Genomic DNA, 11,518 nt, shown 5'->3' on the forward strand with positions numbered 1-11,518 from the left:
GGCCCCGGGAACGGGGGAGCAGCTGCATAAATTATTTCAGTTCTTTTGGAAGGGTGAGTGGTGTTTTCTCCCATGATTTATTTATTCAATCATTTGTTTATATCAATATGAATGCATTTATTAAGGTAACAAATTTTTTTAGAAAGAGATTTTTGGTATAGGACATGTGTGCTTGCCCGAGACAGAGAGACAGAAAGCGAGAAATCACCCCCTGAGGGGGATGGTTCAGGATTTTGGGCATGCACACATCTGTGCTTGGTGTTAGTTTTAAGCTTCCCAGTCTGGAACTTGCACCTCAGTGGACTGACTACATGGGAGTCCAGCGATGTAACCATTATGCCATCTGCTGGTCCTGACCTTTCCCCTTTTTAAGAGTACAATATATTTTCACTAACTGTAGTTACAATGCTGTACATAGACCTCTTTTGCTTACTGCTCCTACATTCTGTAACTATTGGGTGGTTGGAAAAGTCATGACATATTTTTTCTATGTTTTTCTATACAAAAATGCATCATGATGGCAGGTGCCAGTGCTAGTGTGCACAGGGAGGCCTTGGCGTTCGAACCCAGGCCCTTCCCATGTGGCCGTGCCGTCACAGACTACTGTGTTACCACTGCGCCCCCAGCTGGCCCTCGACCCTTGTCTTATTCTCTGTTATAATCCAGTACGATGTCACTTACCGGCTACTCAGGCTGTCCCTCTGGTCTGGCCTGTCCCTTGGCATTCTGAACACCTGCTGACTTGAGGAGAGGGGCACTTCTCTGACCCCCTGCGGACTTCGTGGGAGGCACTTTGCATTCTCCCCCGCTTTGAATGACACGCTTTTGTAAACAGGCTCGGTCTCTTCCTCCCTGGCCCACAGTTGTCACTCCTGTGCTAGGAGTGGTGTCATGGAGGAGTGGGAGGAGCCCCGAAGGAGAGTTTGGGGGTAAGTATGTCCCTGGGCCCTGCTCCTCATCAGCTGCGTGATTGGGAACAAGTCCCCTAAGGTTTGGTGGGCGAGAGGGGGACAGCACATGTCTCTCCCAGGACAGTGGCCAGGGTGCATAGTGCCTGCACATGGGAGGTGCTTGGCCTGGAGTCTGGCCCTGGTCCTGGTAGTCAATGACAGGGTGATGCCTTTTTTTTTTTTTTTTGAACCCCAGAAAAGTCCCTTACCGGCTACTCAGGCTGTCCCTCTGGTCTGGCCTGTCCCTTGGCATTCTGAACACCTGCTGACTTGAGGAGAGGGGCACTTCTCTGACCCCCTGCGGACTTCGTGGGAGGCACTTTGCATTCTCCCCCGCTTTGAATGACACGCTTTTGTAAACAGGCTCGGTCTCTTCCTCCCTGGCCCACAGTTGTCACTCCTGTGCTAGGAGTGGTGTCATGGAGGAGTGGGAGGAGCCCCGAAGGAGAGTTTGGGGGTAAGTATGTCCCTGGGCCCTGCTCCTCATCAGCTGCGTGATTGGGAACAAGTCCCCTAAGGTTTGGTGGGCGAGAGGGGGACAGCACATGTCTCTCCCAGGACAGTGGCCAGGGTGCATAGTGCCTGCACATGGGAGGTGCTTGGCCTGGAGTCTGGCCCTGGTCCTGGTAGTCAATGACAGGGTGATGCCTTTTTTTTTTTTTTTGAACCTCAGTTTCCTTATCTGCAAAATCAGGGATGAGGTCTGGTGGGTAATCTTGGAAGACCCTCTCCCCCACATTCTCTGAAGGGCCAGCGGGGCTGGGTGGTTTGGAGACTGCGTGAGGAGGGGCCGCAGCCCCGGGGCCTTTGCCTTATGCTGGAACCTGCCAGTCAGAGAGACGGCTTTTTGCCCTAGCAGGCAGCGCTTACCACCAAAAAAAGTGACCTGAGACCTCCCCTTCCCACAGAGTATTTTTGACATCAGCTCTCAGCTCCCAGCTGGGCACCGGCTGACGGTCACGGAGCAGAGTCCAGCACAACAGAGTGCCTAGCTGCTGGCACCGTGCTGAACTCAGCTGCTCCCTGCATTCCTAGACATCTGGTCTCCCTCCTCAGCCGCAGTGCTTGTCAGCTCTGTGGACAGTGGGATTTGGGTTGGGTTTCTGGTGTGATTTCCGAGGTCGGTTACAGGTGCTGAAACCAGGGGCCAGCGGCTGGCTGGGATGGGCGTGGCTGCTTGTTCAGTTTCCTGTGGGAACTCGCTCTCTCAGCCTCAGTCAGCCTGATGTGGGCCAGTTCACCAGAGCAGGAAGGGGCAGGTCCTGGAAATGGGAGTGTTGGGGCAGGGCTGGGGGAGCAGCCCGGGCACCGGGGGAGGGGCGGGTGAGAGGGGGCTGGAGGATGGCCAGCTGAGAGTCTGCTGGGTATCAGTCCCAGAGAAAGAAGGCCGATGGTCACTTATTCAAACTGGGTCACAAATAAGGGATCCCAAGGCTTTGGCCCAGACAGGAGGTATCCCAGGGTTCAGGCTGGGCAGGGGAGTGAACAGAGGTAAAAAGGAATCAAAGTGTAGGCCTCCTGGCCAGGTGGTGGTGCAGTGGTAATACAACTGCTCTGCTTGCAAAAGGGCCCAGGTTCATGTCCTAGGGCCACCCTGAGCACACTGGGCTGTGGTTGCGTGCGTGATCAAGGCCAGCTGAGACTGGATAGAATCGTGGCATGAAGACCCCATTGGGGTGCTGTTTCTCTTCTTCTCATGGAAACATTTAAAAAAAAAAAAGGCTTGGAACCAACAGTTGGTGTAATGTCTACATCGCTGGACTCCCATGTAGTCGACCACAGTTTGAGTCCTGGACCTGGTGGCCTAAACTCACGCCAGGTGCATGTGCATATGTGCCCAAGATCCCGAGAGGAGAATGGAGGAGAAGGGATTGCGGTGTGGCCATCCCCCCATGGGGGGTGATTTCTCGCTTTCTGTCTCTCTGTCTCTCTCTGTCTTTCTGGCGAGCACATGCGCCCTATAGCAAAAACCTCTCCAAAAAAGAAAAAGGCTTAAAAATATTAAAAAGGCATGGGCCAAGGAGGATTCAGAATGTCCACTTCAGGGCGCAAGGACAGGGGTCTGTGGCTCTCTTGTGTACTGACTCACAGTACAGAGAGCACACGTGTGCACAAAGATGCAGACATGCTGTTCGAGGAAGGGCTGAACAAAAGCGATGGATGGAAACGCCCATCAGCAGTCGACCACAGTTTGAGTCCTGGACCTGGTGGCCTAAACTCACGCCAGGTGCATGTGCATATGTGCCCAAGATCCCGAGAGGAGAATGGAGGAGAAGGGATTGCGGTGTGGCCATCCCCCCATGGGGGGTGATTTCTCGCTTTCTGTCTCTCTGTCTCTCTCTGTCTTTCTGGCGAGCACATGCGCCCTATAGCAAAAACCTCTCCAAAAAAGAAAAAGGCTTAAAAATATTAAAAAGGCATGGGCCAAGGAGGATTCAGAATGTCCACTTCAGGGCGCAAGGACAGGGGTCTGTGGCTCTCTTGTGTACTGACTCACAGTACAGAGAGCACACGTGTGCACAAAGATGCAGACATGCTGTTCGAGGAAGGGCTGAACAAAAGCGATGGATGGAAACGCCCATCAGCAGGAGGCTGGTTTATTTACAATGCAACCTAACCAGTGAACATTCTGGGGATAGGCCTGTGTGGGCCGCTGTGGAAGACCTTGTAGGACGCAGGGCCGAGGGAAGAGGGCAGTGCGGTGTCCACCGTGCAGCCCGTACCCTCGAGTCACTGTGACTCCACACCAGTGCTATGTGTGGATCGGTGAGGCTGGGTCCTCTCCAGGTGATAGAAAACCTGGCGACACTGGTTTAGAGCACAGGGAGTGACTTCTCACGTAACCCTGCGTCTGGAGGTAGGCAGCTGCGGGTCTCGATGCAGCTGTCTAACAAGGGCTTCAGGGACCTGGTTCTTTCCCGCCTACCCACCTTAGGAAACATGCATGCCGACTTGTTACCTTAGTCGTTTTCCCTCATGGCTCCACGATGGCTGCTGTGGCTGCAACCATCATACTAGTCAGTACTTGGGATGAGAAAAGGGAGTGGCCAGTGCTGGACAAAATTGTCATTTTCTTTCTTTCTTCCTCTCTTTTTAACCTGAAAAGTAAGAGCTTCCCCAGACACCAAATAACCCTGGTTCCTGCCATGGGTTGACTTGCCAGCGTGTTTCATGGCCAGAACAGGATCACATCACAGGAGGCCGGGGCAGCGAGGGTCTGGCTTTCTAGCTCATTGCAAGGTGGGCGTGACATGCTATCCTGGTAGCCGGCCACTTGCTGGTGTGTGGCGCGGACTTGCTGGGGGACACCTACAGGCTCCTGATAGCAGTGCCTCAGGGGCATGCGATGCAGGGCTGGAAGGGGAGAGCGGGTTGCTTTTTATTACATATCCTTGTGCTTAGAGTTTTTGGTTACCATGTAAATATACAACTCTTTCAATGAAAAATCCTCATTAACTTATTTTAAAGTGACAGAAAAATGAATACCAGGTTGAGAGAGCTGATTGCTGACACAGAGTCTGAAGGGAACCTCGAGGCAGGGAATAAGGCCATTGAAAGGGCTCCTGTAGCTACATCTGTGGGTACACGGGCAGCAGATTAGGGCAAGCTGGGCTGATGATGGGGGCCCAGGAAGTGGCCTGGGGAGTGGCCGAGGATGGTTTGTCCTAGAGCTAGGCAAAGACTGAGGATATGGGTGGGGTTTGCAGATCAGCGCCGGCCATGATGAGGGAACGGGGCAGGGCAGAGAGCTGGGCAGAGCCTGGTCCCCCACCCCTGGAACATGCGCTTAGTGTGTGCTGTCTTCCTGCTTCCTCACTGTCCAGAGGGTAGTGTCAAAACTAGCTCTTCAGGAAAATCCCTCCTTGTTCTGCTGTTGACGCTGACGTCTGTCTCTAATTCTGTGAACCCAGTGGACACGTGCGTCCCTGACGACACAACGCAGGGTGGAAAGAAGATGATCTGAAGTTAGTCTTGGATCAGATGATGGACTAAGACTGGGAAGAGTTAAGGACTATGTTATATTGCTTTTCCTAAGGGCGGCCTCACTACGGTGGGCTGTGGGGAGGCATCCGAATCTCCATGCACAGGGATGGAGTCTAAAGAGGAGCAGAGGTTCACCATCCTAGTTAAGTTCCCCCACCCACAAGTCTTTCCCCATTCAGTGAGTGACCTGAGATAACCCTGCTAGAATGGATGGCCCCCGACTGAACTCAAGACTCTTGCTGTTGACCAGGCATGGGAGACCCTGGCCTTGCCCTAGTTTTCAAATTGAGCCGCAGGATTTTCGAGAGGAATGGTAACCCAGATTTTCATCAGTCTACAGGAATGTCCCACTGTGAAGTCTAAGGTGGGATGTACGTTAGCCTGAGCTTCTCAAGTTTTCCTTAGTAGGGAATCAAACTGTATCAGTGTGTATTTGGTTCGTGTAGTGTGTACGAGAGGAAGCCCAAGATAGAGTCGACTCTGACACTCATTAGAGAAGCCACTGGAGAGTGGAGCTCCAGTACCTCCCTCCAGTGTATCAGAGCTGATCCTAGAGGTTGGGGGGACTTTCTAGAGACTTACAGGTTGTGCAGGGAGCTCTCATTAAATTCACGAAGTACACGTTGCTTAGATGTGAGAAGCTCAAGTGCAGATGTGGCGGTCAGAGCTCACTGGAATTCGTGAAGGTCTGTTAGGCAGAAAGGGCTTTAATACAGGGAGCTTGTTCTCGGCACAGTCAGAGGGAGAGCTAAGGGAACGGAAAGGAGCAGCTCTGAGCTGGGCCTCTGCACTTGCTCCTTGAGGGGTAGACATGGCCACTGAGGCGCCTCGTAGGCTGGGCTGGAAGTGAGAAGCTGCCACTGGATCTGCATATAATGGACAATGGGCACCCCAAAACTGCTATTTAGGGATTAGGTGGCCAGATCAGGACGCCCAGATCAAAAGGACGGACATGCAGTGCGGCTGCTGGAAAACCCTTCATCTCCACAGCCTAGTTTGTAGCAGAAATTACCATACACTGTGGGAAGAGGGCATCTAGCTCACATCTGCCTTTCATGTTATTCTTTTTATGAGAAGTGGGAGAGAGAGAAAGAGAGAGAGAAAGAGAGATAGGCCAGCAGGGCCTCACGTTGCCGTCCACCTTCAGCCTCAGTTGTCCTGGACCTTGGGTGCACGTGTGTACCCAGTACGCAGAGGGACACATTGCAGTGTGAGCTGGGGACCTTCTGACATGGGTCCGTGCTCCGAAGTCTTGCGTTACCGACACATACCACTTTGCAACTTTTGTTTTGCAAAGGCAACTGTTTGGTGCAAGATAATCTTCATTCAGAGCTGTCAAGGAAGCTTCGGAAGTGCCCTCTAACTCTCCCATCTGACAAAGGGGAGAGCAGGCGCTCATTCCAGAGGGTCTGGCACACAGCAACGCCAGTGACAGATGGCTAACGTGGATCTGTGCAGTGTTAGTGCTTCAAGAGAAATTTGACTCAGAAACCTGTTACGGAAGGTGAATTAAGGGAAGCACCATTTCTCCTATTTCCGTGTGAGCTATGAGATGCTTCTGGCCTCAGCTCAACTGCACATTGGGCTTAAACAAGCCTCAGTCACCCCCTCCCCCCACCCCCCCATGTAGGATGAGGTGCGTGAACGCTTCCAGGTCCTTCCGCTATGGGGTGATTTCCCACAGTATCTTTTAGTTCACTCTTTGGATCTTGAGCTCAGAGAATCTTATGAGCACTTGTGTGAAAAGCAGCTCTTTGTTCCTGGGTTTGCCCAATTTCAAGTGTACTTCAGCGAGTTATTTTCTGAGAGCTTGAGAAGATCAAAGTGAGTGAGGAGGAAGAAAACCTTGTGAGAAGCTTGGGAAAGCACAGGCAGAAGAGCCGCGTCTGGTGTGCTGTTGGACTCACAGTTTTCAAAGGGCAATCCCCTTTTTCTGATGAAGAAACTAGAGTTTACCCAATGCCATGGGTCTAAGTCAGTGCGTTGGAGACCATGTCATGACGGTAGAATCAGCACATGGACACAGGGGTCCCAGGGCTGTGTTGGAGACCACGTGATGAAGTAGAGCGGCACACAGACGCACGTGTCCCCGGGCTGTGTTGGAGACCACACGTGTCCCAGGGCTGCACTGGAGACCACCAGGGCTATGTTAGAGATCACATGATGATGTAGAGCGGCACACGAACACATGTGTCCCAGGGCTGTGTGGGAGACCACATGATGTTGTAGAGCAGCACACGGACACACGTGTCCCAGGGCTGTGTGGGAGACCACATGATGATGTAGAGCAGCACACAGACACACGTGTCCCAGGGCTGTGTGGGAGACCACATGATGACCCACATGATGACGCAGAGCGGCCCGTGGATGCATGCGTCCTAGGGTTTCAATCTCAGATGTGAACCTCCCGCCAGCCCTACTAAAGGGCCTTGTCCACTTGGGAGTCTACTGGTCCCCAGCTGAGGGGGGATGGGGGACAGGGAGGGACATAGAGGGTACAGAATGGGTGGTGGCTGGTGGCTCACGGCTTCAGCAGACTGGCGGTGCAGGTTTAACAACCAGCTTCCCCACCCATGGAATAAAGAGTCTTGATCTTTAGCGTCTTCTGCTGTTCATCCCCTTCCAGGCCAGTTCCAAGCTGCTGCTGCGACATTGCCAAGTACACATTAGGGAGAGATGCCACATGTGGCTCTGAGGTCTGGACCTCAGCACCCACCGAGCCTAATGGCAAGGCCACCCTTCATGGAAGAAATGGTGGCATGTCGGGGATCATGGGAGAAAGGGAACACAGGCTGTTGGGGTGAGGGCACTGCCCATGAGGCAGATTGGTCACCCAAGGTGGGAGAAGGCCGATGCCGGATGATCTGACCTCCTGCAAGGAATGCTTTAGGGCCCCTGACAGTGGTGCTGGCTTCCTACCGGAACCAGGACGCAGTGACCCCCTGGGCTCACACAGCCTCTGCGTGGTGAGAGGTGCTCTGGGGAAAGGTGTGGAGCAGTGTGCTGGCTACGGTCCTCCAGAACGTGGGACGTGTGTGTGTGCGTGGGGGAAGGGCAGGTGAGGAAGGAGGGCCGAGTTCAAATATTCAGTTATGGGATGTGACTACACCAGGCTCAGGGCAGTGTCTGGACCAGCTCTGTAGCGCCACAGCCATGCTAAGTGGCTTGTGGCAGGAATTTATTTCACCCTCACGGACTACGAGGTGGTGACAATCTCAGTGACCGATATTTGGATTACCAAACTGAGGCTGAGGACCCACAGCCTGCCCAGGGCCACAGAGTCATGTCACAACAGAGTGAAGTGGGCCAGGGGCTCCACGCCCAGCCCTAAGGTCAACCAGGAGGCCCCGCTGCCTCCGATCCCGTCTCTCCTTTCTTCCCACTGTGTTTGAGGAACTCAGTCCAAGAACCAGCGGCCACAGGCCTGAATGGGCCCTTTCTTCCCCTGAGGACACCTGGATGGAGCCTGGGGGCCGCAGGAAGTGGAGACAGCAGGTGTGGAATGGTTTCTGTTTGCTTCTGGGTTCTCTGATAACGTGCACAGAGAGCAGCTCCTGGATGGTCGCTGCCTGTCCCCAGGGCTCTGGGGCCCTGGAGGAGATGGGAAGGGACAGCCAAGGGGCCAGACAAGGAAGGACAGGAGAGGAGCAGGAGGGTGTGGAGAGGCACAAGCTGCAGTGCCCAGGGCCTGCGCAGACCTGAGTGTGCTGTTCTTGAAGGGTGTAGAAAGTCCGGCTTCTACACCCCAGCTTCCTTTGGGTCGAGGAGTTCCTGAGACATTTGCAATGTAAAGAGCGGCCTGTCCTCCGTGACGCAGGGGCCAAGATAGCATCGGAACAAGAGTATATTTAGAAGGCAGGAAGCAGCCCTCCAGCCTGCCCTTGATTTTTGCCTTGTGCGCACCCCCGGAACCGACCGAGGCTGCAGGGGACGGGAGAGGAAGCCGCTCTGCCTTGCGCGCCTGCGTCGCCGCCTTCCCCTTTCTCCTCTCTCTGTCTCTGTCTCTTTCTGTTTCTGTGCTGTGCAGGCTTGGCTGGGGTTGTCCCACAGTGACGGGGAGAAATAACATTTCGCTAGGAACTGAGTCATTTTGCTGGATTTTTTCAGCCGTGTCCCTGATTAGTAAACCTGTTTCAAGAATGGGAAAATGCACAGGGCTATTTTTAAGTGTTCTCGGCATCAAAGTTCTTAATTCCTAGAACAGACATCAATGGCTTTTCTACTCTCAAATATATAAACACTTGCCAGCTGTGTGACCTTTAGCAAATTAGACTTGCTGAGTGTCAGTTTGCTCATCTGTAAAATGGGGCTAACACTTCCTACCTCGGGGCAGCGCAGAGGATGAAGTGAGATAGTGAGTGTGGGCCCCCACACATGTGGTGCATGTTGCCTGTGGATATTTAATGTGCTGACGCTTCTGCCGACTTTTTTTTTTTTTTTAAATAAAATAGACCATTCTAAGACCACCAGCACCAGTAGACTGGGTAAACTGCCTCTGTGTGCTAAACACAGGTGTGTTTATTCATTTAAAATCCACCTTTGGTCAGCTATTGGAGGAATTGAACTGAAACTTGTATTTAAATCATCAGCCAGGAGAAAACCTGGCAACTTCTGCTCAGTAAATAAACACTGGCCAAGCTCCTGAGCAGGAGAGAGAGCAAGAGAGCGAGAGAGCGAGAGAGCGAGAGAGAGAAAGCAGAGCCCTGGCCCTGCTCTGGCCTGAGGCCCTCCATCTGGGGCAAAAGAGGACAGCTCATGATTACAAGGGCAGACGGGACAGGGCGCTTCACTAAGCTAGGGGACCTTGGGAATGGCTTCTCTCCAGATCTCATGGTTTATTATTGAAAGTCGGAGTTTACCCCCAAATGTGGTGGTTATTAGAGAGACCGGGACAGTCGATCAGGAATTTCTTTTTCTTCTTTTTTGGAGAGGTTTTCGCTATAGGTCGCCAGACAGACAGAGAGAGACAGAGAGACAGAAAGTGAGAAATCACCCCCCAGGGGGGATGGCCACGCCGCAATCCTTTCTCCTCCATTCTCCTCTCAGGATCTTGGGCATGCACACACACGCGCCGGGCGTGAGTTTTAAGCCATTGGGTCTGGGACTCGAACCGCGGTCGACTACATGGGAGTCCAGCGACATAGCCATTACGCTAACTGCTGGTCCCTCGATCAGGAATTTCTATAGGTACACTAGACACAGAAACATTCTCTTAGGATATGCTGTGGGGAATATGTTATATTCTAAGAAAATTACACAACTATGTATCGAATGTAGATAACAGCTACTGTAAGTTTAGTGTCTATCGAATGCTAGACATCGTGACTAGCGCTTTGTGCATGCTTTCTATTTTGTTCTTTATAACAGCCCTCTCAAGCACACTTAGAATTGAGAGGACCAGCCAGTGGCATGGTGGTTAAAGTAGCATCTTACATGGCTGACTACCTGATTTGAGTCCCAGACTCAACAGCTTGAGAAACACATCAGGGGTGTGTGTGTGTGTGTGTGTGTGTGTGTGTGTGTGTCTTTGCCCAAAATTCCAAAAGGAGAAATGGAGGAGAAGGGATTGGGAGGTGTTTTCTCACGTTCCTTCCCTTTCTGTCTCTCTCCACTGAGCACATGTGCTCTAGCAAATTTTGTGAAAAGGGGAACATTGCTGAGAATGCTTTGAAAATGTTACTTTAGAAAGTCTTTTATTATGTACTTTGGTTTCTTGTACTAAGTAAATGCATCATAAATCTTTTTGCCATCACATTCAGACACCTTTTTAACAGCATAAAAGTAACTTCTTTAGAAGAGACTTTCTCGAAAACTTTAGAGTTGGTATTGTTCTCCTCTCCAGGTTAGAAACGGGGGCCAGGACACTCGCCCATGACGGTACAGTTACAGACAGCAGGGCTGGCGCTTCAACAGACATCTATGTGGCTTGAAGTCAGCGCTGCCTGTGCCTCCTGGTTTTCCTGCTCAGGGGTGGACTCGCCACCTTCCCCATGCCTACAGCAGCAGCAAAGCCAACATCCCAGGTTCTTTGTTCTCTCTTACTACTGCATTGAAGCAATGTCAAGTCCTGCCTACCTCCCCCTCCCACAAGGCCCCTCTTGATTCTGAACCATGTCCCAATCCCACTGTTCCATGCTGGTCCAGGCCTCGCCTGCTCTCTTCTGGCCCTCTCCAGCCACTTTCTGGCCAGTGTCTTCTAGACAGATCCTACTCAAATCCGCCTCCTCATGGTCGTCAGTGGTCCCTGTAAGAAATGGTGCAAGTCTCTCTCCTTATCAACCTGTAGGACAGACCCGCTTTTCTTACTGCGATGGCATACACTGGGCCCTGCCTGCCTCCAGCCTCTGCTGCAGGACCCTTGCCTCCTGCCTGTGTACCTCAGCACCAAAGAACTATTCCTGGTCCCCTCAGGCCAGGCTGGTTCTCACCTTCACAGGGCTCCTGCCTCCGCTGCCTCCCTTCCTTTTGCCTGGCCTAAGACTCAGCTCTAAGGCTCAGCCCTGGTACACTTCTTCCTAGAAGCCCTTCCAGATGTTTCTGTCCCATGAAACTTCGTGTGTATCCTTGCTTCATTTACCACATTG

At 52.4% G+C, this 11,518-nt stretch overlaps 1 long non-coding RNA gene across 1 annotated transcript in view; it reads right to left on the reverse strand.

Annotated features, from left to right (window-relative positions):
* LOC102501042 (uncharacterized) overlaps positions 1-798 on the reverse strand; it is a 9,369-nt gene extending 8,571 nt beyond the window's left edge. The window contains exon 1 of the long non-coding RNA XR_003550105.1: positions 682-798. This is a non-coding gene — a long non-coding RNA (uncharacterized LOC102501042). The remainder of the gene's footprint in view (positions 1-681) is intronic.
* Positions 799-11,518: the final 10,720 nt, after the last annotated feature.

The sequence above is a fragment of the Tupaia chinensis genome, unplaced genomic scaffold (assembly GCF_000334495.1).
Source record: "Tupaia chinensis unplaced genomic scaffold, TupChi_1.0 Scaffold000045_1, whole genome shotgun sequence".
Taxonomy (NCBI): domain Eukaryota; kingdom Metazoa; phylum Chordata; class Mammalia; order Scandentia; family Tupaiidae; genus Tupaia; species Tupaia belangeri.